The following is a 22,847-nucleotide window of genomic DNA, read 5'->3' on the forward strand; positions in this document are numbered from 1 at the left end:
TGGGTTGACATGATGAACTGCACAGGAGTACTTCTAGATGGCATCTCAATGTCATCTGTTACTCACATCATATAGGTCTAGGAATCAATATGTATTTTACTCAATATGAGATCTTATTCCAAACATCAAAATATACTTGTTTTTATTCGATGGTTATCATCATGAAATTAGCAGCTAAACGTCATTTAGAAAATTCAAAGCAAGTAAATTACTGTATTAACTGTCCAACTATGATTATGACTTTCCTCCACTTATAGCTGAACCTAATATAATGATCTGGTCAGTCTGACTAGGAGGATTTATTCATTAATTTACTCAAATGTTCTGAGGTATATTTTGAAGGACTTAAATTATGGTCTGGTTTGTAGGATCCAACAGTAAGGCTGCAGGTTTATCTCCTACAAGCTCTGTGACCTTGCCCAAGTGACTTAGCATCTCTGAGCCTCACCTTCCTAATCTGTAAAATGGAAACAATAATAGAACCCAAGTTGTAAAGCTGAAGGAAAAAAAGTAATATGGTAATGTATTTTGGCACAAAAGAGCAGTTACGCTGATGGTCATTATTTGTGAATATTGTTGCTAAGATTATTGAAAACCTGTTTTGTGTTAGGTGCTGTTCAAGGACTAGAATTTTAAGACTGTTCTTCACCTTTATCCCAGTTTTACCTGCAAAGTTCTGCCATGCACTGGAAAAACATACTGGTATTTCTAGGGAAGGGGACCACTCAGGTGACATTTTTGTTTCACCAGGTAGATAAAGTATACAAAGGTTATAGTGTATCTTTTGAGTCCTTTGGATGTCTAGTTACCTTTCACTAGAATGATTCTAGTAGATCCTGATAGATACCTGAGACAAGGTCAGGTCAGTGATGTTGGTACCTTTTCTGGCTTAAGAGCATAGGGCAGAAACACAGGAAGAGAGGTCTTCTTTTTCCACTCCTGTTACTAAGAACCCTCTCGAATAATGACAATCTGAAACAGATCACTACATTGTTGCATGCTGTAGAATCAAAGCAGTGTACAAAGCAAAGAGCACTGGCCTCCATTATACGTGCATTTCACTTGAGATTCACTTTTCTAGACCGTGGTGAAAGCAGATGTTTCAACACTTTCCAGGTACTGGAATATTACAATCTGGCCATCACCAGCACTGCATGTTTGATCACACTATTCCCTGCAAATGGAATGCTGTTCCATCAAGGTCAGATTGACCAGTGCAAATACCTCATTTTATCGTACGGTCAGAACCAAATTAACTTACTGAAATTCTGCCCAGCTCAGGGTCTACCTTCTCTGTGAAACCTCCTGTGAGATCCCAAGTTACAAACAACTCTATCTTCTTCAGAAGACATTGTATACTATATAAATAGTAATTGACATATAAATATATGTATATGTGTGTGTATTTCTTTGTTACATTAAGTTATAACTCCTGTGGTTTCTCTTCTTAACTAAACTGGACCCCTTATCATCACAGTGGCCATGTACATCATTGTATCCTCCAAAACATCCAGAATAATATCATGGATTCAGTATAAAGTTGTTTAATAGAAAACAATTAACTAACCACTGCAGAATACTAGTGTCTCTCAAGGTGTGTTCAGTGGATCATAAATCCTGTGAGACAGTCCATGAAGGAAAAGATTTCAAATAAATTTGGGATCTGTTGTCCACTACATCCCCTTATCAGAGACTCATAATTCACAAGACTCGTGAAAAGCCCTGTAGCAAAGAAACTGTTGACTTAGTTTGACCCAGTATTTCTCTTACAAGCGTATCAGTTCTGGAGGTCAAGGACATTTTCCACCTCTAATACAACATCTCTACTGCCTAGTAGAGTGCCTGGCACTTAGTAGACACCTAATAAATATTTGAATAAGTTTCAACATACATTCCCCTTTTAAGCTATAGAAGAAAAACATAGTATATAGTAGATTTTGATTTACTTGGGGAGAATAATAATATGAATAGATAAATTTACACAAATCATTTTAAAGTATATATATTTGATAATACTTTTTTCCACAAATCTACACAACTGCACATTTAGTGGTGATAGTAAACGAACTACACTTGCTTCTGAAAACTTGCTAAGAAGGATGGCTACTAAAAACTACAACTTGAACCCAAAACAATTGATTTAGTTCATTGGTCCCCACTCCTTAGCAGTTTTAATATAGAAGAAAATAGACGCATATATTTCTTTTCTGCCATAATATGACATCATATAAGGAATGCTATGTTATTAGCTAGAAATAAGATTTGCTTTTGTTATTTTAGTACATTTGATCACACAAGAATAATTCTAGATTTTTTCCCCTCCTGTGACTCTCACAGCATCCCCATCTAAAATAGACTTTGGTGATTTAGATCAAATGTCATATCAATTGTCCTAGACTGCTTACTATGTGCTTTCATTATAGATTTTAATGTCAATAGAGAAAGGAGAAGGAAAAGTCAGAGGGAAATGAAACAGGTGTAGGCAACACCTCTTTCTACTACCGACATTTCTCAGAATTCTGGGGGAAGTTGCATCTATAAGTGGAAAGTTTTTCACCATGGAACTCACGGTGGTTGAACGTCTCATGAATTTTTTTTTCACTACTGAAGAAAACTATGTTTGATTTTACCATAACTGAAAAGTTCTCCTGTTTCTACTTCTGAGGTTTGCCCTCAAGACTACTGTTTACCTAATGGAAGTGACTCCTATGCATGGAGGAAAAAGTGCACCATTTGAAGGAAAAGCTAAAGGAGTGATATTCAGGTAGCTCCTCATTCCACCAATGAAAATGTACACATAGATTTTCCACTTTACACCTCATTTTCCCCCTTATTTTCATGATTTTGAAATTAATATGTAGGGTCTGATGAGTTTGTCAATAGTCTATAATTATTAGTGTTATTAAAATAGAATACAAATGATAAGCCATATGTAAACTTGCTGTGCGAATAAACTGCTATACCCCAAATAATACAAATGAGTGAATGGCAGTAAATACTAAGAGGGATTAACAACATAAAGGATATTAAAAACACACATAAAGGATATTAAAAAAATGATGACTGTATTTCATATTTATGTGTCTTTTTCTCTCTCACTCTTTTTTTTTTTTGCGGTACGCAGGCCTCTCACTGTTGTGGCCTCTCCCGTTGCGGAGCACAGGCTCCGGACGCGCAGGCTCAGCGGCCATGGCTCACGGGCCCAGCCACTCCGTGCCATGTGGGATCTTCCCGGACCGGGGCACGAACCCCCGTCCCCTGCCTCGGCAGGCAGACACTCAACCACTGCACCACCAGGGAAGCCCTTCTCTCTCACTCTTACTCAACTCCTAAATAACTACGAGAATATGCTCACAAATGGTAAGCATGTTTTGGATGTTCGATGTGTGTTTGTGGGGAAGAACAAAAAAAAAACTGCCTCAATTAGGTCAAATATCATACAAGAGATGAATGAGATTAGAGATGGGATTGGGATTTGTGTTAGTTACTCAATAGCTAACCAATCACAGATATGACAGTGTAGTGCAATATGCAAATATACTTTTAAACAACTTCTCTTAAGTTATCTACTGTCTGTAAAGACAATCACACTCAACTGCTCTGCACTTAACCCCAGAGCTTCTGAGTTAGAATCTCTTAGAAATAGGTACACGTTTCATTGCTTTGGCAACATTTACATGGCTCTGCATCAGGCAATACAACTGCTAAGATCACACCCTGGGAATTCAGGAAAGGCTAGTGTCCAGTTCTGATCGTTCTACCACCCAACTGTGATCTAGGGTAAATTCCTGATTTAAAAAAAAAACAAAAAACCCTGAAGATGCTGAAACAGTATTTCCTACTTCACAGGGTCGTCATGGGGATAAAAGGTCATTAGGATAAAGTGCCTCTCACCCAGGAAACACTGATAAATGCTACTGATGCTACCATCATCATCATGACCGATCAAGGACATATTGCCACATGGAAATTCAACATTGCCTGGGCCATTCACAACTTTCCTTTGAAGGACTCATATTCTATGTGGGGTCTTAACACCTTCAAATAACAGAAAATACAAGTCTTTACGCCTTTTTTTCTGTAGCTAATTTTGGCATCTTTCAACTCTGTCCACTTAAGTGTCGGTTTAGCATATTCTTGTCACACAAAGAAGCTACTTCCCAAAGAGAGGAACAATGTGTCAAGTGACAAAGACATTGAGTGAATTCTTTCACATCCTAGATTGTCCAGTGTACAGCTCAGCTGGTCTCTGGGTTGGAAGGCCTGGGTCTACTTTGCTCGTCTAGTCCTTAGCACGTGGTCTGTGAAACAGAGGTAGCTGCTGGTAGAATTATAACACAAGCAGAACTGGCTTCAATTCTTCCTTCTTAGGTCTTTTTCTTCTTGTTCAGCTGTTCAAGGAACTTGCCTGCCCTCTGTTCCTGCCAGGACGATGTTACATCTACCTGGATAAGTAGGTCACCATTGTATATCAGGAAAGGTCTTATTTGTAATCATCAGGAACCAGATATGGCTAATTTGAGCAGAAAAGGAAACTTTTGGAAGTTTATGGTTAGGTCTCAGTAACTAGAAGCAGACTAAACAACCGAAAGCCAAGCCTATGCTATTGCAATTATAGGATCAGGCCAAAGTAATGTTGTAAGTCCTAGCTGGCCTTGCTACCAAGCAGGAACAGGAAACAGAAGATTGACCCAACACTGCTGGCCTTGCTTCTTTACATCATTTATTTGTAATTCAAAATCCAAGAGAGGGGCTTCCCTGGTGGCGCAGTGGTTGAGAGTCCGCCTGCTGATGCAGGGGACACGGGTTCGTGCCCCAGTCCAGGAAGATCCCACATGCCGCGGAGCGGCTAGGCCCATGTGCCATGGCTGCTGAGCCTGCGCGTCCGGAGCCTGTGCTCCGCAACGGGAGACGCCGCAACAGTGAGGCCCGTGTACCACAAAAAAAAAAAAAAAAAAAAAACCAAGAGGGGGTGCAGTTGGCCAACCCGAGGTCGCCCGACTGTTTTCCATCTGTAAGGGAGACTGAGCATGTGAGTAAACAGTGTATCTGACATGTTCAGCTTGTATAACGAGAGGAAGGCTCTGTTTCTCACCAAGACCCACAAAGTGGAAAATTCCCCAAAGAGAAAGGAATTTCAGATCAGATGCTTGGAAAGTTAAAAACAACAACAACAAACAAATGCAGATGTGGAATTAAAGACATGAAATTATTAAGAACCTATATGTGGAGTGATTCAGACCTGAGTTCACATCTGGAGCAAGCTACTCAATCTTGCTGAGCTTCAATTTTCTCTAAAGGAAACAACATGGAAGATGATGTCCACATGTAACTTGTGGTACAAATGAAGGAGGGTAGTACAGGATATGATGCCTGGCACATCCTATGCATTTTCTAAAACTACTACTAGTACCATTATTATTGTTACTTATTATACAATTTATTGTAGAAATTAACAGGGAGAGTATTCATAAATGTTAATACAGTGCTAAGTGTCACATTTATGATCAACTAATTATTTGTTGATTCAACAAACATTCCACGTATCAGAAAATAACCTGTTAGTATATATATATATTTTTTTTTTTACAGAAGAAAAGAAACCATGAGGCTTAGAAAGTGTAAACAATGTACCAAAAGTCACTCATTTAAGAGGTAATGGAATATTATTCAGCCTTAAAAAATGAAGGAGATCCTTTCATTTGTGACAATATAGATGAAACAGGAGTGCATTATGCTAATGGAATAAGCCAGACAAGATAAATACAAATGATATCATTTATATATGGAATCTAAAAAGAAAAAAAGCCACACTCATAGAAACAGAGAGTAGAAAACTGGTTGCCAGGGGCTGGGGTATGGGTGGGGAAAAGAGGGGAAGACTGGTAAAAGGGTACAAACTTTCAGCTGCAGGATGAATAAGGTCTGAGGATCTACTGTGTAACATAGTTACTACAGTCAATAACACTGTATTGTATAACATTTTCTGAGAGAATAGAACTTAAGTGTTCTCACCAAAAAAAGAAAAAAAGGAAAAAGGTGTCATGAGCTGTTAGATGTATTAATTAACGTGATGGGAAGGATCCTTCTGCAACGCATATGTATATTAAATCATCATGATATACTCTTTGACTATCTTACAATTTTGTCAATTATACCTCGATAAAACAGGAAAAAAAGAGGTAATAAAGATGAGATTCCAATCCAGGATTATCTAGCTCAAAAAACTACACTCTTAACCATTACAATATAGTATCCATTCATATGTTGTAACTGTAAAATGCTTAACACAAAGGAAACGTTAAATAATGGTATTTATTCTAACTCTAATGCTTACTAGATATTACTTATGTGGTATGCTTTACTTCTAATTACAAGGGTATAAGGTGCAAATTCTTGCTACAGAACATAAAAGCCCCTGTGGTACCCTGTAGGATAAACACAGTACCTGTAAATCTCTCATCTCTCAACCCAGAGTCTCCTCAAGTTGGAGGTTTTTACCCCATTTATAATGTGGGAATAATGCCTTTCCCACATTTGCACTGGGCATGAAAATCCATATTTCCAGGTGTATAGTGAACCTCCACTTAGCTCCTCGTCACCTTGGAATCACCAGACCAAAGATCATTTATTCCATTAATATAAATGATGTAGGGATAGAAGTACAGAATATACAGAGTGTGTTGGAGGAATCCAAACAAGTCCTCCACTCTCAAAACAAATTTTAGAGTTCCAAAAGTAAAGAGCAATGTTTGGAAATAAAACTAAAAATGAAACATCTACAATTAGCCAAGTATTTATTATGGGTCAGGCTACTTACTAGGCACTTGATAAACATTACAGCTCATCTTCCTGCAGTCCTTCAAAGCATATAATATTGTTTCTATTTCATAGAGAAGAAAATTGTATCTAAGCAGGTTAGTGATTAGCCCAAGACCACAGGGCTAGGCTGTAAGAAAAGAAGGCCAAGTTTCAGTGGTCAAAATGGTGATGGATGCTATAACTAGAAGATTATGGCTAATCAAATAAAAATATTCAAAACGGTCCTAATGTATTATGAGGATTTCTTTAGAATAACTTGGGTGCCTTAGTGAATACAGTAGTGGTAGGCACTATAGTCTCTTTAATTTGCTAATCATACAAATCTACTTTAATATTCTTGGTGACAAGGAGCTAACTACTGATAAGACAGCTTCTTCAGTTTTGGGGCTACTCCAGGGTGAAATGCCGGAACATCTTACTGCCTGCAATGTTACCTAGATCTACCAGGGAGAATAAAGCAGAACAAGTAGCCACTGTTCTTGACAAATGGATACAGTTTCAGTTTTCAAAATGTGAGTGTCAGATTCATTCACTGTATCAGATAGATCTGTCAAATGGCTTTGCCCATTTACTAATGGATGGCACACTGCAGACACATGTTGGGTCAAAGGACTCAATGTCACCTCATTGATACTGTCATCAATATAATTTGTATTGGCACTTTGTCTCACCCTGACTTTAAGGACTATGTGGGGAGATCCAAGTCTCCAGACCATGGACTGATCACCTCTGCTTGACACAGTATTCTCTGCTCATTTCCAGAGGGGACCAAGGATGAGCTCTTGTACTTCTGAGTCTATTCACCCTACCTGGCAACACACACTAGCTGGGCTGACTGGATCAAGCAGGAGCCCCAGAGGTTAAATTTCCAGCTGCATTGGAGGAAACAGAGGCTATGCCCCAATCCCATAACCCCTCACTTCTTACTGCTAGCCTATCCTAGGCTGTTCTTGCTGATAGGAGTACTTCATGCTAAAAATTAATTTTGCTTACCTGATGGCAGTCACGCAACCTCAAGTGCCATTTTTATAAATAAGGCAACCACCAATGGAGTGTGATTTAGGGTTTTTTCTTCTGTAGACCCTGCCTACCCTATAAAATCTCCCATTACTGCATCATGGAGACTATAATCCCTTTCCGAGGGAATAGATTCTTTCCAACCATAAGATGAAATAAGAACCTACATTTCCATACTGCCCAAAAGGAAATACATTGATTAGAAAATGCAGGAGAATGACTGATTTTCCACATTTCTTGTGTTCATTAAAGGGTTTTTGAATAGACTTGACAGTATTAAAGAAGTTCAACACACACAAAATAAAAATTAATAAATGAAGAGAAAAAAATTGCATTTACAACAAACAACAAAATAAACACATTGATATATAAAAGGTTGTTATACATCGATGAAAAATGGATGCCATAAAGTCACAAACTAAAAAGTATTAACAGCCAATAAAGATATGAAAATATGTTTAACCTTGCTATTATTAATCAAAGAAATACAAATAAAATAATTCAGGTGTCATATTTTACTGAGCTAGAATGACAAAGTTTTAAAAAACTTGATAATACTGGTATTGATATTGATAATACTGGTACTGATGAGTGTGTGTAAGAAACCACACTGGATGTTAAATTCTTGGTAGAAATAAAAAGCACGGTAACCTTTCTGGAAGAAAATATGTCAGTATGTACCAGAACTGACAAACAGCCATTCAATTTCTAGAAGTCCATTCTAAGGAAATAAACAAATGCTCAAAGACATATGAACAAGGATGCTTGTCTCATTGTTTAGCAGAGCAAAACAGGAATAATCTAAATGTTGAACAGTAGGGACTGGTTAAATAAATAACAGAATGCTGTTCAACCATTAAAAATGATGCTGCAGATTTTTATTAGGTGATGAGTAATCATACTTATATTACTAAATAAAAATGTTATAGAACTGTTTTGTAGTTTGATATAATAATTAAAGGTATTTTATACTTGCATTGTATTTATATGCACCCCGTCACAAAAAAGTTTCAAAAGATACCCTCAAAAATGTTACAGAGATGATTTATCAGAAATGGGATTTTGAGTTATTTTTCCTTTGTTCTTTAAATCCTTTCAATTTTGGAGTTTCTGCAATGAGCCTGTATTATTTTTACAATTAAAAATATTTAAATTTACAACAAAAGGATCTAAATTCCTCCAGTTTTCCATTTATTTTCTACCCTGGCTCAGGGTATTTGTGTAAAAGGAAAAAAATCAGCTTATTTTCTCTTTTGTATCAATCTAAATTTACTTTTCATAAGTTAACTATTTTAGTCTGGCAAAAGTTTCACACAGGAAAATTGTTAAGGTCTGAGTATTCTATTACCTTTAAAAGCACTGGAAACTTTGAAATTATTTCTTTCAGAATTTTCATATAATACTGAAAGGCGGGGGGGAGGTAGCAAAATGAAGGGAAATAGATAGTAGTAGTAAACTTCAATTAAGAAAAAGCAACAAGAGGCAGTTTGTACTCTTTTGATACGGCAGAAGCTCCATGTGTCAACTCATGCTAAAAAATGTATATATACACACACATATATTAATCCACACATAATTAATCCAGTCTTAGGCTAATCACTCATTGTGGCAGAAACAACGAGCTGTTGACTACACTTTAATTAGCTCCTCCAGCCTGTAGAGGCATCACTAGGATCAAGATAGGAACAACATTCTCCATCTCCGCTTGCATCTGGGTATGGTTCTATCCCAAAGAATGTGACCAGAGGTGACCTGAAGAGTTTATGTCTGAAGGATAACGAGTTGATAATTGTAGCTTGCAGCTTCCTCTCTCCTTTCCTTTTTAGGACAAACGTAGAGCCACTTGATGAAGGTGGTGAGTCCCTGAATAACTGAGCAGAAAACTGACCCACAGACCACCAAAGTCCATACTACACTCCTGAGTGAGTGAGAAATGAACTGTCCATGTGTTGCTCCACTGAGGTTTAAGGTTTATTATTTAGTGTTTAACTAACGCATTTTTTCTTTAAACCTCAGTTGCCTTCTCTGTAAAATAAAGTCTTTGAAAAGGATCCACTGTAAGTTTTTTCCATTGCTTATGTTTTTATCTTAGTTTTTAATTCTCAGAAACACTGTGCGCATTTTACCTTTTACGTTAGTAAGTCTACTTTTTTTCCCACAAAGACGGGTTCTTCAAGTTATGGAGAAGTCATAGCAGACTGTTGCTTCAGTTTAAGATACGCATTCACGTATGAGATGAGAAGGGTGAGGACCCAGAGAAACGCCTTTGACAGAGGGGAGTGAGAGCATACTGAAGAATGTTTAGTAATAAAGAATTCAGATGGGAGAAACGGATGGGTTACATCTAACAGATTTGCTCAAAGGAATTCTGGAAAGGCAAATATGTGAAAATGTATAGCAAAGACATGAAATGCCTTTTGGTCCCTAAATGGATTTCATTTCAAAGACGTGCATATTGCAAATACATGTACCATAACACTTCTCTGTCCACTTCTAGATTCTTCTAAAGCCTGACAGAACATCTGCAGAGAGAGGATGTCATTCCAAGATAATCGACTGCAAGTGACTAAATTAAGATAAAAATGTCCTTAACCTTGAACAGTTTTTAAAGAGATTTTAGAAGAAAGGAGCCCTCCAGGGGGTTGTATAACTATATAATTGTACCCTTTCTAAAAGGCTATTTACAGATACATAATGTTTCCCCTCCATTCTTTAAAGTAAAATATAGGATTAAAAAAATAGTTTGGGGATAATATTTGTTTGGGACTGCAGGCACTGCTAATCAGTACCACTCTCTCCTTATTCCTTACTATCAGAGCCCTGGTTTAGGAGACCCCATTATCCTTAAGGCTAAGGTGGCCAGTTTAAAATCCGAGCTGATGAGATCTAAGTGCAAGTCGGCTGACCACCTGTGGTAAAAAATTTGCTCTCTGAGTTAGACACTGCCTTTTTTTTCTTACTTAATTTCTTTTTTTTTTTTCCTTTTCTTTCTTCCTGCCCAAATTGTTGGAACACTATTGGAGATTCTGGGGTCACTTTGAAGCTATGTGGACGTGCTAGAGATGTGGAAGCTGGAAGAGGGAAGCAACCCAGTCCCCTGGTGATGCCCTTCAGCAGCTGGACTAACGCTAGAGGGACTATCTCCAAACTTCCTGCTACCCGTGGAAAGTAAGGTAAATCATTCATTCACTTTCTGTTACCTACTAACTGATCCAGAACTCTAACCTCAGGGTTCTAGAACCCTTCTCAGTATCCCATAGTCATACTCATGTTCCGGACTCCTGATCATCAGACTTGCTTACAGCAGATGTATGGGGAGGGCGGGCTCTTCTGGAAGCCCTCATACTTCCTCCCCTACCCCCACCACACACAAATAATGATCTTTATGTCCACTCATCCTTCTATCTACACTCAGAGGCCAGGGCCCCCAGGAAGGCTTCACTGACAACCCTTTACTCCTCTCTACAAGCAGAAAGGGCAGAGGTGTGGGCTCTGGAATCAGACTTCCTAGACTTGAATTCTTAATCTGTTACTTACCAGTTTAGGACGTGGGCAAAGTAGTTACCTTCTCTGGACACCCCTGTAAAAGAGGAACACTAAGTAGCACCTACGTACCTTACTGAAAGGATTAAATGAGCAAATGCAGGTAAAGTTCTTACAATTTTTTCTTGGGTCAATCAATTGTAGCTGCTATTGTTACCTTTGGCTAATTTAGGGCAGAGTCCCTTTGCCCTCCTTTGGTTCTCTGGGCCCGTCTCATTCACAACACACACAACCGCATACTGCATTCACAACACACACAACCGCATACTGCAGAGTTTTGAAAGGTGGTTCTCAAAATGTGGTCCCTGGGCCAGCAATATCAGCCACACCTGGGAACTGGTTAGAACTCTGGCACTGGAGCCCAGCAATCTGTGTTTTAACAATATTCTCAGGCATATCTGATGCACACTAAAGGTTGACGACAACTGAGAACATCTGTCTCACACTCTCCTGGAGGCATTCACCAAAAATAGAGTTACAGGACCTTACACCTTACCAGTTGGAGAAGGGGTCTAGTAATTGCCCTGGTTATTATGCTTGTCATGATTTTTTAGCACATAAATGTTTGAGAATCACTGCCATTTTGAATGTGTGTTTCACTTGTCTGTTTTTCCAGTGGACTTTACTTCCTTGCAAGGAAGGTTTGTGAAGATTTGTTGCTGTTGTTTGCATTATTAGTTTTACTATGCTAATTCTAGAATCTCTGGTGCATAGTGCAATCTCAGGCAGGAAGTAGTGGCTCATTAAAACAGGTATCCCAAAAGTCTTAGTAGAACTTCAAGATTAATTCCTTCAGGAAGAGGTAAAATTGTCATTAGATGCAGATGATATGATACTATATATAGAAAACCCTAGAGACTCTACATGAAAACTACTACAACTGATAAACGAATTCAGCAAGGTAGCAGAATACAAGATTAACATAGAGAAATTGGTTGCATTTCTTTATACCAACAATGAAATATCGGAAAGGGAATGTAAAAAAACAATGCCTTTTAAAATCACAACCCTCAAAATAAAATACTTAGGAATAAACTTCACCAAGAAGGCAAAAGACTTATACACTGAGAACTGTAAGACATTAATAAAGGAAAGTGAAGATGATTCAAAGAAATGGAAAGACATCTCATGTTCTTGGGTTGGAGGAATTAATATTGTTAAAATGCTCATACTACCCAAAGCAATCTACAGATTTAATGCAATCCCTATCAAATTACCCATGACATTTTTCACGCAATTAGAACAAATAATCCTAAAATTCATACAGAGCCATAAAAGACCCAGAATTGCCAAAGCAATCCTGAAGAAAAAGAACAACGTTGGAGGCGTAGCCACCCCAGACTCAGACAGTACTCCAAAGTCACAGTAATCAAAACAGCGTGGTATTGGCACAAAAACAGACATATGGATCAATGGAACAGAATACAGAGCCGAGAAATAAACCCACACATCTCAGTTAATCTTTGACAATTAATCTTTGACAAAGGAGGCAAGAATATATAATGGGAAAGAGACAGGCTCTTCCGCAAGTGGTGTTGGTAAAGTTGGACAGCCTTATATAAACCAGTGAAGTTAGAACACGTCCTTTTACCATACACGAAAATAAACTCAAAATGTCTTAAAGACTTAAACATAAGACATGACACCATAAAACTTCTAGAAGAGAACACAGGCAAAATATTCTCTGACATAAATCATACCAATGTTTTCTTAGGTCAGTCTCCCAAGACAATAGAAATAAAAATGAAAATAAACAAAGGGGACCGAATCAAACTTACAAGCTTTTGCACAGCAAAGGAAACCATAAACAAAATGAAAAGACAACCTACAGAATGGGAGAAAATATTTGCAAATGATGCGACCAGCAAGGGCTTAATTTTCAAAATATACAAACAGCTCATATAACTTGATGACAATAAAAGCAAACAACCCAATCAAAAAAAATAGGCAGAAGACTTAAAAAGACATTTCTCCAAAAAAGAAATACAGATGGCCAATAGGCACATGAAAAGAGGCTCAACACTGCCAATTATTAAAGAAATGCAAATCAAAACTACCATGAGGTACCACCTCACACCAGTCAGAATGACCATCATTAAAAAGTCTACAAATAACATATGCTGGAGAGGGTGTGGAGAAAAGGGAACCCTCCTACAACACTGTTGGTGGAAATGTAAGTTGGTGCTGCCACTGTGGAAAACAGTATGGAGGTTCCTCAGAAAACTAAAAATAGACCTACCATATGATCCAGCAATCCCACTCCTGGGCGTATATCCAGACCAAACTATAATTCAAAAAGACACATTCACCCTGATCTTCACAGCAGCAATATTCACAACAGCCAAGACATGGAAACAACCTAAATGTCCATCAACAGATGAATGGATAAAGACGATGTGGTACATATATACAATGAAATACTACTCAGCCATAAAAAAACAATGAAATAATGCCATTTGCAGCAGCAACATGGATGCAACTAGAGATTATCATACTAAGCAAAGTAAGTCAGAAAGAGAAAGACAAATATCATGATACCACTTATATGTGGAATCTAAAATATGACACAAATGAACCTATCTATGAAACAGAATCAGAGACATAGAGAATATACTGGTGGCTGCCAAGGGGGAAGCAGGTGGGAGAGGGATGAACTGGGAGTTTGGGATTAGCAGATGCAAACTGGTATATATAGATTGGCTAAACAACAAGGTCCTACTGTATAGCACAGGGGACTATATTCAATATCCTGTGATAAACCATAATGGAAAAGAATATGAAAAAGAATGTATATACATATGTATAACAGAGTCACTTTGCTGTACAGCAGTAATTAACACAATGCTGTAAACCAAGTATACTTCAATAAAAAATAAGTTAATTAAATTTTTAAAAAGATTAATTCCTTCAGAAGAACAAGTACTACACATTCACAGAAAAAGCACCCTTTGAAAGTTTAAATTTTTGAATTTCTTTGCCACTTCCTTAGTTTTGATCATCTTGGACAATATAGTTTTAATATTGACTTTTAAAAAGAATTGTGTTTCAGTGTTTGCTATCCTTAGAGAGACAGAAACAGATAAGTACAACTAAATACTTATTTTTCAAAAGTCTGAAAAGTATAAGGGAAATGAAAGTAATGGTATCTTCAAATGATTTTGGGGTATGTTTCTAATTTCATACTTCTGATGCGATTCAAAATTAAAACTGTATTAAGACATTTGAGACATGCCGCATTGGTATTAAATGAATTTAATTTTGTGTAAAGTGGTAGAAATATTTTCTTCAGCAAACATACCTGCAGATATAAAATCACAACCATAAATCTACAAAAAAGCAAGCTATTGAATGAAATCTGATTGGTTATTTCCCTGCAGTATGGATCTGCTAATAATTTAATTTACTACTTGCTAACAGAAGCCAAAATTTAAATATACATATATATATGTGTGTGTATATATGTATCTCTCTTCAATTTTAAATCATTCATATATATGAACAAGTATACATACACATATATAACAATTGTTCATATATATATATATATATATACACAATTTAAATTAAAGAAAGTACATCTGGTGGCCTATTTTTTCCCCCCGATTTCTAAAGAACAGCATATTCTATTCTAGGCAGTGGAATGTCAATCCACCTTAAGGGTTGTTCAATGAGCATATCTGAGAAACCACTGGTTTAGCCAATGATGTACTTATTGAGGGAGGCCCTAGTGCCACTGTCAAGAGCTTATCCACAGGAGAGATAAGAAGGTACCTGTTTGGTTTGTGAAAAGAAGGAGTAGTGAGGAATGGCAGGTAGCTGCAGGCTGATGACACGTGATGTCCGTATATATGTAGAACCAACACACCCATAATTGCACCCATTTTCCATACCCAAATCCAAAGCCTTTATATCATTAATCCCAGGCAAAAATGGTAAGATTCATGTGTGTTACTACTCCACGGCTTCAAGATGCCTCTAAACTCATATGAGTATGTCTTAGTTTTATCAGTGGAGGACAAACCAGGCTTCTATCACCAAGCCCCATTCCATAACAGGCAAACCAGTCCAAGACTTCTCTGAGTGCTGCAGGAGAGTCTATGGAAGGGGCGCTCACTCCACTGTGATGCCTAAAATGCCTTTGCACAGAGCAAACATTCAATACATGCTGAGTGGATGAATGAGTGAACTGGTGTCATAAAACAGGCTTATTTCAGGGAAATTCCATTCAAAAGCCTGGCATTCCTTCCTACCCATCTTAACTGTTAAGCTTGCCATCAGACAAAAATTTAATTATAAAATGTTAGAGCTGAGGAAATTTTAGAAACTATCTACTCTCCAGAGGTGTACAACTTTAATTCAGTGGTAAAAATCACTAGGAGTGATTTAGGAGTCTATCAGACCTGAGTCCAAATTCTACATCTACCATATTTTGGTGAGCAAATAACTACTTCTGAGGCTCTGTTCCATGTATGCATTATGGGATATCATAATAATACATACATTAATTGTATGACTATCAGGGGATGAAATGACACAACCCATTTGCCATGGTCAGCTAAGTAATTTGCACCAAGTAAGCACTCAAGACATTAGCCAATATTAATAGCGGAGAGACGAAAACAAAACTCTGGGACTGATGCCTACCCTAGTGGCCCCAGTGGTCATAATGACTTTCTTCCATTCAGCCTGCTCTCTTCTCACTAAGACTAAGGAAGAGAAGATGAACAAATTAGGAATAACAATTTGAAAATGGTTTTATACTCCCTGAATGAATGGAATTATAATAAAATGATTCATGAGTTCTGCAGAAATATGATGAGACTTTAGATCTTTATGTTAGTTCTCTACAAAACCAATTGATGGCCCTAAGATGTACCTTCCCACCCAGCCCCATCCTTACCAGGATCAAACATCATTGTAAATGGAAAAGTCAATAACACATAATCAACACGCTAAGTTACAAGCCAGTGAAGTCTCGGAGCTTTGATAGAGAAAATTCAGATTTATCATTATATGTAAAAATAAGATGATATGAAGAACTCAATCTAAAAAATATTACCTGGAGATCTATAATCTCTACAATAGTGCTATAAAAAGTAAAGAGCTAGAAATCTATTTAGATGGTTTTCCTTATAAGAAAGCACTTTCTGTATAACTTTTAATGTACTTACTATTGATGAGAACAATTCAACAAAATTCAAATAAATATCTGCAGATGTCCTACAAGAAGAAAAGAACAGAGTTAGATGTGACAGGGGATAACTGGACTTCAGGATGAGTAAGACCCTATACTTGACCTCAATAAATTAACATGAAATACAGTGGATGAGTCATGTACAGAATGTCAGAATTCTAAAAGGCCAAGCTAAGTACCAAAAGGAACATGTGGGGACTCTTAAGAAGGAAATAAAATATTGGTTAGTTGATTACGAAAAGGCAGAAGGGAGTAGGTTCCCTTTGGCTGCTCTTTGAAGAGATCACTTCCTTTCCCACCTGGTCCTGAGGCTAGGGTGGCATGGGCAATAGAGGAATGTGGGGACTGAGAATCATTTCTACTCTCACCAGAGTGGCTAGAAGCAGATTTTCTTACCAGGATGTAGTAGTATGCTAATATTTAAGGGTTCTTGAGGTCAGAGAGAAGGGTTTGAATACTCCGGCTCCATCTCTTGCTGTGGGTCAAGTTTCTTACCTTTCCAACACCTCAGTGTCTTTATCTGAAAATTGGGGATGATGATAATGTCTCCCACCTGAGTGTGAGAACTACATGATATAGTGCATACGCAGGGCTAAATTTGGTGCCTGGCAAACAGAAAGTGCTCAGTACGGCAGGCGAGTGTAGTGACAATAAAGGCAAAGATGACGGGGGTAGTGCCGGTGTTGCTTCTGCCCCCAGAACAGGCTCTGACTGGGAGAGAGTTAAAGCACCTTTGGGTTCATGGGGGTTTTTATATAAGCAACGGTTGATCAATGTGAGCTGGTTGTCCAAATGATTATGTGCAATATAAGAAAAAAATGGGCCTCGGATCTGCTCAGCTACTTAATAATATTAGCAGCGGTAGTAGTCAAAGAAGCTAAATTTTATTACGTGTTTATATGCCAAACAACGTGCTGAACGTTTTAAAAGGATTTACTCACTTATTACAAGGAGGCTATACGCTAGGTCTTGATAACGTTATTCGTCTCTTTCAGATGTTGACTGAGCCTCAGAGGGGTTACAAAAGCACCTAAGATCCCGTTGTCAGTACATGACGGAAATGAGTTCAAATCCAGCCTGCCTGACTTGTTCTTAATCACTAAGGTATGAGATTAAGCATGTTGCCCTTTGCCTGATTCTCCTTCTGAGGCCTGAATATTTCACTTAGCTGAGTGCAGAAGAGAGAAAATTCTCTCTCCTTGACCCAACTTGGCATCAATATCCAACTCCCCTTCTCAAAATGGGTTGCTTCAACGAGCAGCAATGAATGCCGGGTTGTGGACCAGTCACCTTGATGACTAAGAGTCAGACACTAGGGAAAGAAAATGCTCTGTGACAAACCTACCCTTGTACAGAAACAAGACAGAAATGGGGGGACAAGCCAGAAGATAATGGAATAAGGCATAGGAAAAATAGCAACTGGCATCGTGACAGTAATAATAATAGTAGTAGTAGTAGTAGTAGTAGTAGTAGTAGTAATAATAGACTTTACTGTGCTCTAGGCATTGTATTAAGTGCTTGGTGTAAGTGACTTCATTTTAACATTGAAAACAAGTCTACGGGGATGAAATATTATTAACATCATTTTATAGGCAGGAGTATTGAGGTTCAGGTAATCAGGTAAATTGCCCAAGCTCATATGGTTAGCAATTGGAAAACAGAGATTTGAACCAGCACCTACACTCCTAACCATTATGCTATAACCATTATGCTGAAGACATAAGAATTCCAATGGTCTTTCCCCATAACCCACTCCTGCACTCCAGACTTAAATAGTCCAAGATCAAGAGAGAGCAAGCTTGGAGTTGCCACTCTTCAGTGAGTGTCAATCATTTCAAAACAGTGTGTTTGCTAACAAGATGCAGTTCCTGTGATAATCTTCTCAACCAGCTATCAAGAAACAGGAAGCAAAGATTCAAGTAACAGTAGATTCCTACTTACGAGGAAGGTGGGACAGCATAGTTGACACTGGGCTTAACTGTTCTGGAAAACGTGGTCCCAGTAGGCATACACGCTGGTACATTTTCCCCACCTACCAAATACAAAAGAAGTATTTCATTTCCATGTTGCTCTTCAAAGTTCCACCTCATTCGTGCCTGTCATTCATCCTCTGGCCTCTTCCTGTCTCCATTTCTGTACAGAAAGGTGCTGAGTCTCTGCTCTCGGATACGAAAAGGGTGTGTTAGGAGAGGGAGCCATGGTACCTCAATGTCTTTTTTTTTTTTCATCTTAATTCTATTATGCCAACTCCACTGAACTTAATTAGAATGAATACAGAATTACACAATTACCCTCTGTTCTAGTCTTCAGATGTTATATTTTGATAAAATTTACGACATGCTGCTCTCCCCTTCAACACCAGATGAACACTAGAAATGGATGTGTGTTGACATAAAATCTGTTATAATTACAATTCAAGTGTAGCTTACATAATGATAGTGTTAACATAAAATTAGAGATGTGTAGAGACAACGTGGTCATGCATTTCTTAGTATAAGTACATGCTTAGACCAATATCTGTTAGCGGAATGAAGATGGAAGAGAATTTTGGTTAAGCCACAAAGGCTGTTTAAGGACTTGCAGATAGCTAAGGGGAACTCAAAGACCAGTAAGATAATATTTCCCCTGCCATGTTTGCAATTGCAAAGTGAAGGGGAGATGTGAAAGTAAGTACCCCTATGGAAATTACAAGACAAGTACATTTTTTTCCTTGAATACCTGGGTAAATGCTTAAATTCTAATGTATATCAGTGATGCAAATTTTCAACTGAGTTTGATAAATCATAAAATAATAATTATACATATATGTATATAAAACTGCATGGAACTAGACAGTTCAGAATTACTTCTAATTAAAGAGGTACCCTATGACAACTAACTTAAACCTTACAAAATATGGTTCCAAGTACCCTATCAGAGTGAAAAGCAGGAGACTGAAAGGTTTAGTGTAAATGTTTGTAGTCATGGTGTCTTAACTAAAACTACTGTGTCACAAATACTATTAAAATAATTGTGACATTTTATTCACTTTTACTGCAAACAACAAAACAAACTATAGGTATTTTTTCATTTCAGGTAATTATTTTAGCTAACAGTTATTAAATGTTTTGAGAAGACAGAGTGCTAATTGCATTACTTCATTTTATCTTTAAAATAGCGCTTCCATGTAATTATTCTTAATATCTCCATTGTATTAAAGTGTATCTCTAGTTTAGACCTTTCTTCAGAACTGCAGACTTGTGTATCCAACTGTGTACTCAGCATCTCTACTTGGACGTCACGAAAACATCTCAAATCTTATACCTCCAAAACTGGTCTTTAATCCCCCAAACATGCTCTACCCCAAACTTTTCCCATCTTAGGTGACAGTAACCACACCTTTCCAGTTCCCCAGGCCCTACATCTCGAATTCACCCTTGACCCCCTCTTCCTTTCCATTCTTGCATTCAATCTACCACGAAATGCTGTCACAACCTTCCCAATGTGCCACTTCTGAGAATTACCAGCCACTAGCAGCCTGGTGCAGGCCAACAACATAGACCTGGAGGATCCTGTAGTCGCCTCCTGAGATTCTCCCTGACTCCACTCTCTCCCCACATCCTCAAGACCACAGATAGAGTTATGCTTTTCAAACAAGAGACAGTTCATGCCACACCTCGGCTAAAATCCTGTCCCTGGCTGCCTACATTTAGAGTAAAAGACACAATGCATGTGATGGCCTCCCAGGACTTACCCAATCCATCCCATCACATATCCGACCTCCAGCCCTCCTGCTGTCTCTTCCTCCCCACTGACTAAGTCAGCCAGGGTGGCCTCCTTGATAGTCCTCCAAGCTGCTCGGCATATTTCTGCCTTAGAGTGTTGGGACTGGTTATTCTTGCTCCCAGGGAGTGGTCTCCCCATCATACATTCTGACAACTCCCTCACTTCAAGTCTTTGCTCAAATGTCAACTTATAAAATCCACCCTGACTACCCTATTTAAAAACAGAACCTACCTGTACACTCCTCCAGCACTCCCAACCCAAGCCTCTTCAGTGAGCTTCACATCCTTTTCCTTATCCCGTAGCACCCATCAACTTGTGACAAAGCACAGAATTTATTTATAACATCCGTTTCCACACGAGAGTGTAAGGAGGGAGAGAGCATGCAAGAAGGAGCACGCAGGCAAAGGCTCTTGTCTAATTTATTCATTGATACATCCAAGCATAGAGAACAGGAAGATGCTTGATAAATAGTCCTGAAAAAGATACAGATGAGGAAACTAGTAGTAAAGCTCAGAAAGTTTAAGTAACTTCCTCAAGGTTTTAGAGCTAGAAGAGGGTCACAGTAGAATTCACACTTGGGGATGTCTAACTTCAAATCTCTTAGCCTCTCTGCTATCTTTTTTTTTTTTTTTTCTTTGCGGTACGCAGGCCTCTCACTGTTGCGGCCTCTTCCGTTGCGGAGCACAGGCTCCGGAGGCGCAGGCTCAGCAGCCATGGCTCACGGACCCAGCCGCTCCGCGGCATGTGGGATCTTCCCGGACCGGGGCACGAACCCGTGTCCCCTGCATCGGCCGGTGGACTCTCAACCACTGCGCCACCGGGGAAGCCCCTCTCTGCTATCTTAAGTCCATGCAATTCAGGATTTGTTTTAATCAGTGCCATGGAAATTCTCACTCCACTGAATAGGATCACTAAAGTGTTCTCTGTCTAGATTTATATATATATTTTCCATTTAAACAAAGGAAACAGAAGAGGGGAATTCATCATGGGTTATTGCGGTAGTTTTACAGCAATTTTAGCAATAATGACATTTAAGTAATAGTGATATTTAATGATAGCATAATAATAATAAAATAATAGCTCTTAAATGTATTGAAGACGAATCGCATGCTAAACTCGGTGCTAAAATATTTCCATGTATATTTTGTGCAAAATCCTTATGAATATTCTATCAGATGAGCTTGATGTGTAACTCCACCAGGCATACTTCTCTTATTCTGCTTTCAAAGATAAGGAAATTGATGAGAAGTGTGGTAACCGTTTGATCAAGATGAGACTGGTAATAAGTTGTGAGTATGAATTTATATTCAGGTCTAACTCCAGAATTTGATTCTCAATCCATACATGAAAACTCTGATAATTCCTTTGATAAGGGTATGTTCTCTCCTGGAAAACACCCCCATTATGTCTGCCTGTGCTCATACCTTCAGAACACAGTCAAGTTTAAAACATGATAAAAATGTTTAAATAGTGTGCTTTAATAAATGGAAATATCTTCATCTAAACAATAACACAAAAAGGCAGGCTGAGCCCTTTGAAGTGGCTTCGTTGCTCTCTTCCATCCAGAACAAGAGAAGGAATCAACAGCTGCAGAGTAAAGAAAGCATGAAACCCAGAGATGGAGGATTCTGTAAATGACCAATTACAAGACTATTAAGCCACACTTTCATAGCAAGAGGCAAAATATTCCATTAAACTGAAAATTCTTCTACCCCTCACTCCAAGGCCCACACAAACATTAATGTTGCATTTATTAGGATGTATTTCCTGTGCTCTATCAACTTGACTTTCAGCAACTGTATTAATACAGTCCTTTCGCTTTGCACGTATATCTGAATGATGGATTCCGTTACTGGAGTTTTGTAGAAAGAGTGGAGTGAATGAAGTAAAGTTTGGGAAGAGCCATCATAATCCATAATGATGGGCACTGAATCAGGACAAGAAGGAACCTCTCTTCTCATTTATTTGAATGAAAATTCTACTATATATTTATTGCCTCTGTACAGGGCCATGTGTTGAATAATGGAAAACAAGCATCTTTCATTTGGAGGTAGGATTTGTGTCCTCAAGTTTCTATGGGCCTGCAGAATTAATCTTGTTTTAGAAATGAAATAAAATGTAATTTCTTACTGTAAGTAGATGTTAAGCAACTGGCAACTTTGATGTCTTTAAATCACTGCAGTTTCGGGGTAGGCAAATCTATAATTATTTCAAGCACTTCTTTATTGGTGCAACAATTGAGCAGTGTACATAGTGGTCAACAACCTGGGCATTGTCAGACGACTCTAAGTTTGAATCTAGACTTTGCCACTCACCAGCTATGTGACTTTCAGCTATGAGAATCACTTTCTTCAGCTTTACACTGTGGATTATTATATGCCCTTTGCAGAACTACTGTAAGAACTAAATGTATATGGGCACAGTGGCTCATAGTAAGGGCTCAAATTAGTACTGTGGTCACGACTAGTAGTACTGAAAAGAAATTAGAACTTCTATTCTCATAAAG

The 22,847-nt window shown here is 38.2% G+C and overlaps 1 long non-coding RNA gene across 3 annotated transcripts in view; it reads right to left on the bottom strand.

The window, feature by feature from the left end:
• The window catches only part of LOC138842394 (uncharacterized), a 39,442-nt gene that overhangs the window by 13,952 nt on the left and 2,643 nt on the right, over nucleotides 1-22,847 (bottom strand). The window contains exons 2-5 of one of the 3 annotated variants that reach the window (XR_011376860.1): nucleotides 18,518-18,608; nucleotides 16,554-16,602; nucleotides 16,027-16,082; nucleotides 11,377-11,419 (exon numbers count right to left, since the gene is read on the bottom strand). This is a non-coding gene — a long non-coding RNA (uncharacterized lncRNA). Of the gene's footprint in view, nucleotides 1-11,376; nucleotides 11,420-16,026; nucleotides 16,089-16,553; nucleotides 16,603-18,517; nucleotides 18,609-22,847 lie in introns of all 3 variants that reach the window. The other 2 variants (XR_011376861.1, XR_011376862.1) reach the window with 2 other exon arrangements.

The sequence above is a fragment of the Globicephala melas genome, chromosome 17 (genome assembly GCF_963455315.2).
Source record: "Globicephala melas chromosome 17, mGloMel1.2, whole genome shotgun sequence".
NCBI lineage: Eukaryota > Metazoa > Chordata > Mammalia > Artiodactyla > Delphinidae > Globicephala > Globicephala melas.